The 6,599-nt window shown below is 34.9% G+C and overlaps 1 pseudogene; it reads left to right on the top strand.

Moving 5' to 3' along the window:
* Positions 1-780: 780 nt before the first annotated feature.
* On the top strand, positions 781-5,918 carry LOC114706800 (annotated as a pseudogene).
* Positions 5,919-6,599: the final 681 nt, after the last annotated feature.

Raw genomic sequence — 6,599 nt, 5'->3', positions numbered from 1 at the left:
TAGGTATGATTCTTCTGGTTCCTAGAAAACTGTGCTACTGTGCTGAAAAAAAAAAAAAAGTTCCTTGTATGATGTGCTTTATTTTTAGGTGTAACCTAGATTCATTGTGAAATCGGAAGTGGAAAATCTAGGGCATCAAATTACTAGTATATTAGCATGTACTTGAATCAGCACTAAAGTGGGCAGGATCTAGATTGTTATGAATGAAGAGTCTATGAATGCAATTTGTATTTGAGCAAGTATTTTCTTTTCTATACTGTCAACATCCATTTACTCTCTGTGGAGCTAACAAAGTCCGTCAGGTCATGGTCAACATAGATATGGGCTCATTACCCTGCTCTCGTCCTCAGTGTTTCTCTCTATCTAAAATATACTTTCAAAGAAATTTTCAGATACTTTCAAATCCATAAATTCTAAGAACTTTTTCCTCAATCCAGTAGTGCTGGAAAAATACATTACTAGTATTGTAGCATACTAATACTTATAATACATGATGTATATACATGTTATAATACATGATTTTGTATTTTCAAATCATTTCATGGACTGTGTTCTATTAGTTATTATAAACTTCAACTTTTTCTAAAAATAAAGTACATGGCAAATGACTAATGAATATAGAATTTATATTATATTTAATATATATTGTTTATTAAAATATTTGTTTTAAAAGTTAATAATTTATAGTTTATATATTTTTAATATTAATATAATTTTGAATTTCTATTCAATTGTGTATATTATAAACTTCATTCACATAACATACAGAAACACATAATCATGGATGTGCAGGTAATTTGTATATATACATATTTAAAATTTTTTCTTAAAAGCAAGACGCATCATTTCATTTCATGTAGTCTAAAAGCAATAGACATCATATTGAATGCTGCTCTATTACCTTTGAGACAGTGCATTCTATTTAATGTGGCTGGAGAATTTCTCTCCAGCTCCCACCAAGCCTCAGGAGTCTGACAGCTCACTTATAATATAAACACACAGACACTTATATTATTTACAAACTGTATGACTGTGGCAGGCTTCTTGCTAACTGTTCTTATATCTTAAATCAATCCATTTCCTTAAATCTATACCTTGCCACGTGTCTCTTGGCTTACCGGCGTCTTCACATGCTGCTTGTCATGGTGGGAGCTGGCAGTGACTCCCTCTGCCTTCCTGTTTTCTCTGTTCTCCTCTCTGTTAGTCCCGCCTATACTTCCTGTCTGACCACTGGCCAATCAGTGTTTTATTTATTGACAAATCAGAGCAATTTGACATACAGACTATCTCACAGCAATTTAATGACTTTCACATGTTTACAGGAAGTAAAATATGAAAGTCTATTCAAGCAAGACACACTACTCCCTGGTATGATGCTGAAAATCATCTCATAAAGCTCCAGCTCCAAAAGACATTTTCTTCATAACCTGGGCTAAAAACTGGTAGAGGAAAAACAAACATAATAATTTGTCTTCATTTTTAAATTTTTTTTCAGTGATAAAAGGGCATGAACACTATTCATATTAGCAGAATTACATGTAATGTTCTGATACACATGTGTCCTGAGTAATATTTAAATTGGCTTACTTTATAAGCATCTGTATCTTTAAACATGTATCATTTAATTATGGGGAAACAGTTAAGACTTTTCTTCATGCCCTTTGAACTGTGTAGTACATTATTGCTCTCCTTGTTCAACCTACTGTGTAATCACAGCCCATCAGCTCATGTTTCTCTTCTGGTGATTTCTGTTTTGTCTTCATGTTTCATAATGGTGAGATGAGGCTATGCCCTACTCAGAGTTACTTTCTATTCTCCTTCTCTTACTCTGCCTTGTCTGAGCAACACCACTTTGCAAAGAGCGCTGGATTTCACTTGGAGTGCAGATGTGTTATCAGGATTTCTCTGACACTTCGGTGGGTACATATGTAACACCACCTTTCCAGTAACAGTAATTAATAATGCCTTTTTTCATTTTTGAATTGTGCTTTTGAAAAATTGACTTTACAAATGAGACTCAATTTTATTACTTTCTCTTTCCTGTACCATATAGCTATCTCTCTATCTATTTCTATCTATCTATCTATTTATCATCTATCTATGTCTATGTCTATCTATCTATCTATCTATCATCTATCTATCTATCTATCTATCTATTCAATATGTAAGCTATCAGGGTAAAATTGACACACACACACATATCAATATGTGTCATGATTGATTGTTTTCATGTAATTGGAAACATTCACCATTGCTTGTTATTTTTCCCTTGTCTAGATTGTTCGTGACCCTTTGGACCCCACACAAATTTAACTGTGTTTTTATATTTTAATAATAACTGTTCATTGCTGCCTGGGCATATCTCATATTATGTTTGTTCCCTCTTAGTATGGTTTAATATACCTTCAGGAAAAATTAAAGCAATTAACTTCCACTACCACAATGTAGGCATCTGTCTCAGTCATGTTTGCCTTGCAAAGTCATCATTTATACTCATAAACTTCTACTGGTCACTTTCTGAAATGCTAAATTTGTATATGCAAATATGTGGTAAAATATATGGATATATGTAGAAATTCCAGCTTTGTCATCTTATGTGGGTCCTGTTGCTGACATTTCCACAATAAATTTAAATTTATGCTTTAGCTAATCGTCTCCTTCATGAGAATTACTGGTGTTTCCATCTAGATTTTCTTGGGCTCCAGCCACATAATTGTTTTTCTTTATTCTCTCTTCTGACTGATCTTGCAAATGACCTCACCCAAGGTTTTAACACATTCCTGGCAGGCAGAGGCTGACAGGCTGTCATTTCTTAGGAGAGTGATATGACTTATCAGGCATAGTAAACACTGCTTTATTCAATGTTCCAACATGGCTCTTCCAATAGTATGTTCCCATGAATGGCAATTTAAGACAGGGCCCTGATTTGTGGTTCCTTGGTCCTGACCATAACATAGAGTATAAAGTCTCACTGGCAATATTCCTTCACATACCTTTGTCTGTTGTATCTCAAAGTTGGCTGAATAGTTTCTAATGGTGTGAAAGAAAATAGTAAGGTGAGAAACAACCTTTCTTTTATGGGATTTTGCTTATTTTACACCCAAATATCTTTTCAGAAAGTAATGCCGTTGGCACAAGTATTATAGTAGATGAGAGATGGAGATAAGGATTTTCATATGAAAACAATTTCTTTCACTGTGAACTCGACTGAAAAAGAAACTCGAAGCTGGAAGGAGGAGGACTTTTATTCTCTCTAGGGAAGAAAGCATAGGTATTCTTATTGAAGGTAAAATTCTCTCCAATATAGACATTAGAGATAACCACAGATAAGTTGGGTATAAACTTTTTTCATGTCCTTTATGGTTTACTAAAACCTTTATCAGTTCAAAGCATACAAAATTTCTTTCCCTCTTCTAGTCCATAGTTTTAGATTGAAATAATTTTACAAGAATATTACCAGTTGTTAATTCTGAAAAGTACAGTTTAGAGGACCTTACTTTCTGTAACATAGTTTCTGAGTTTATTTAATTTTACTTTTATTAACAAGTATTCATAGTAGAGAATGATAGGTTAAATAATATTTTTTCAAACATATGTGTCATGGACTTGGCTCTTATTCACCTCCGTTATGCCCTTGCCTCATTCTTGATCACACTCATCCATATCATTTGAAGAAGACCCATTATTATGTAAAGTGTAATATCTAGATTTTGCATATGGCAGACATCATGAAATAGTTGCTGTCTGTGGGGATTTGAAAGAAAATAGCCCCCAAAGGGAATGGCACTGTTAAGAGGTTTGGCCTTGTTGAAGTAGCTGTGGCCAAGGTTGAGGATTTAGCTCAATGGTAGAGTACTCACCTACCAAGCACAAAGCCCTGGGTTCGGTCCTCAGCTAAAAAAAAAAAAAAAAAAAAAAAAAAAATAGAGCAATTCTTTGTTCTGAGGCACCAAGAAGTAGGTGTGGCCTTATTGGGGGAAATGTGCCATTTGGGGGTGAGCTTTGAAGTCTCCTATATTCAAGCTATGCCCAGGGTCACAGTTCACTTCCTGTTGCCTGCCTGTGGATCAAGATGTAGAACTCTCAACTCCTTCTCCAGCATCATGCCTGCCTACTTGCCACCATGTTTCCCAACATGACAATAATGGACTAAACCTCTGAAACTGTAAGCCACTCTAATTAAATATTTTTCTTTGTAAAAGTTGCTGTGGTCGTGATGTCTCTTCACAGCAACTGAAACCCTAACTAAGACACTGTCCAAGTTTGTACTGTATTGCATAATATGCATATAAAACAGAACATTTACTTTGCTCATTTAACTAACTATATGGTACATTTCAGAAAAAGAAGACCACATTTAGCAATAAAGCACTAAAGGAAAATATAAAAGAAAAGCCATCACTTCCTCGACAGTAAGCCTTCATTGTGTTATTTTCTGTTTTTTAATTACACAAGAAATATTATCCAAGAGAATCAACTCTGATGTAATAGATACCTTGCATAGGTAGCATGCCAGGAAAAACTGAAAGTTGACCTAGTTCTGTGACCATAGGAAAATAATGTGTGAACACAACAGTTCTAGAATATGTAGTCTGCCTCCTGATACCAAAGAATTCAGAGAAGTATGTCTCCAACTTCTAAAGAATTCTTAAAAAATATTCAGAATCCTCAAATCAGTAGTTTTTGTTGCTGTTTTTGATTGACAAAAATATTTTCACAATATTAATTGCATCTATGTTTAATGAATGCAAATGTGTACTCTAAGATACATCTGAACTTGGGCTTAAAATGTTATCTTCATTTGTGTCTTAACAATGAAATCCTTGACACAGTTTTAGGTTCCTCAATCTGTGAGACAATAGAAATACAATGTGGATTCCTGAAGGCTCAGTAGGCCCTACAATTGGATGAAGTTTTACAAGTAGTTAGTTGATACTGAGAGGGAGAATCAATTTTTCCAGGACTGAGCCTCCTAATTGTTTACCCAACACTAAGTTTTCAACCTTAAAACATATAAGCAAGCAACAGCAAACAACAAATGGGCTTTTATTGATTGAATATAATTTGAATAATATATATATTTTATATATATATATAATATATATATATATATATATATATATATATATATATATCTCAAAGCAAAAGATATCATGAATCTAAAAGAGAATGGAAATGACATGGGGTTGAATAGAGCAGAGAGAGAAAAGAAATAACACAAATAAGGTACACACATATGAAAGTAAAAATAAATAAAAAGAATAGAAAAAGTTCATTTTAAAAAGTCTATTGGCCTTCTCTATTTAGACTGGAGTCTGGTGACTGTAACCTGCTGGAATGATCTAATCTGTCTGAGCTCATGGTTGCTGGGCTTCTGCTGCAGCCCAGCACATGACCCAGGCCAGTAAAGGGTGTGGGGAGGAAGATCAGCATTGCCACCATGGGCATGTGCTCTGCCCACTGCTGGGTCACTGTATCTACTTCTACCACAAAAGGTTAAGTGACCCCCAACTTCAAGAAATGGCTTTGAGAATAAGGAAAGAAACTGACGTTCTCTAAGGAGAGAGCTGAGCTTTCCGAGTTACCTGACTTAAAATTCCTGCAGCTGTCCAGGAATTCTCTCTTGAAGAGATACAGTTTAGCAAAGAGTTATCAGCTCAAGGTGAATAGGAGAAAGGTGTAAAGCACTTGACAAAAGCCATTGCTGTGGGTGGCCAGCCTCAGCAGATGCTGCAGCTGCTCTAGCAGATGCTTCCACAGCCAGTCTTCCAAATGCTCTGACCAAGCTTCCAGCCATTAGTCAGAGGATTGTAAATGTTCAGAGCTTGGCTGGAGTTGATGTGAGTGAGCCTGTTATCAACACGATGAGATCTGTTAAAAATGATTTTACAATTAGCTTGGAAGCTGATCAGCTCTAGGGGAATAAGGGCAAATATGCTTGTTATGAACTGTCCTGCACTGAAGTTACCAAGTGAATGTGTGCTTTGAGTACATCCATTTTCTGCTCTATTTTTTTTTTCAGTGAAAAGACATTTTGATAGAACTTTTCATTTTATAAATACACCAAGTTAACTGAACGGGGAGAAAAGGAATCTATTGCTTTCATTGTATTTAGACTGTATTGTCAGGGTGAAAATCTGTGAGTTAGGTATGACACAATGCAAGAAGGCCTCAAGTGATTTCATGTTATGGAATTATATACACATGATGCATGTCTGGGAGCATTTTCTCAAGAGAGATACATTCTTCTTGTCCTTGAAAAAACAGACATTTCATCATTAGATAATTAATAGTGTGAATATTAGTGCTCCTATTTCTCTTGTTTATACTGTCAGTTTCCTTGCGATTGTTTGCCTTTTCTGACAATTCTCACAGTGAGTAAAAGGATTATATGATATTTATTAAGTAAAATTTGATACTAGGAATCTTTACTCAGAGAAGCAGCATTTTAGTAGCGTACAGATTATGGCAAAATATATGTCATTATCACCATGACTCATCTCTATCACTCCTGATTCATTTCAAAGAAATCTTCATTTCCACTTACCACCAAAAAGTAAATATATGCCCTAAGTTTCTACTTATAATTTTGATATAGC

Source organism: Peromyscus leucopus, chromosome 14 (genome assembly GCF_004664715.2).
Source record: "Peromyscus leucopus breed LL Stock chromosome 14, UCI_PerLeu_2.1, whole genome shotgun sequence".
NCBI lineage: Eukaryota > Metazoa > Chordata > Mammalia > Rodentia > Cricetidae > Peromyscus > Peromyscus leucopus.
This window is presented reverse-complemented; position numbering and strand designations above follow the sequence as displayed.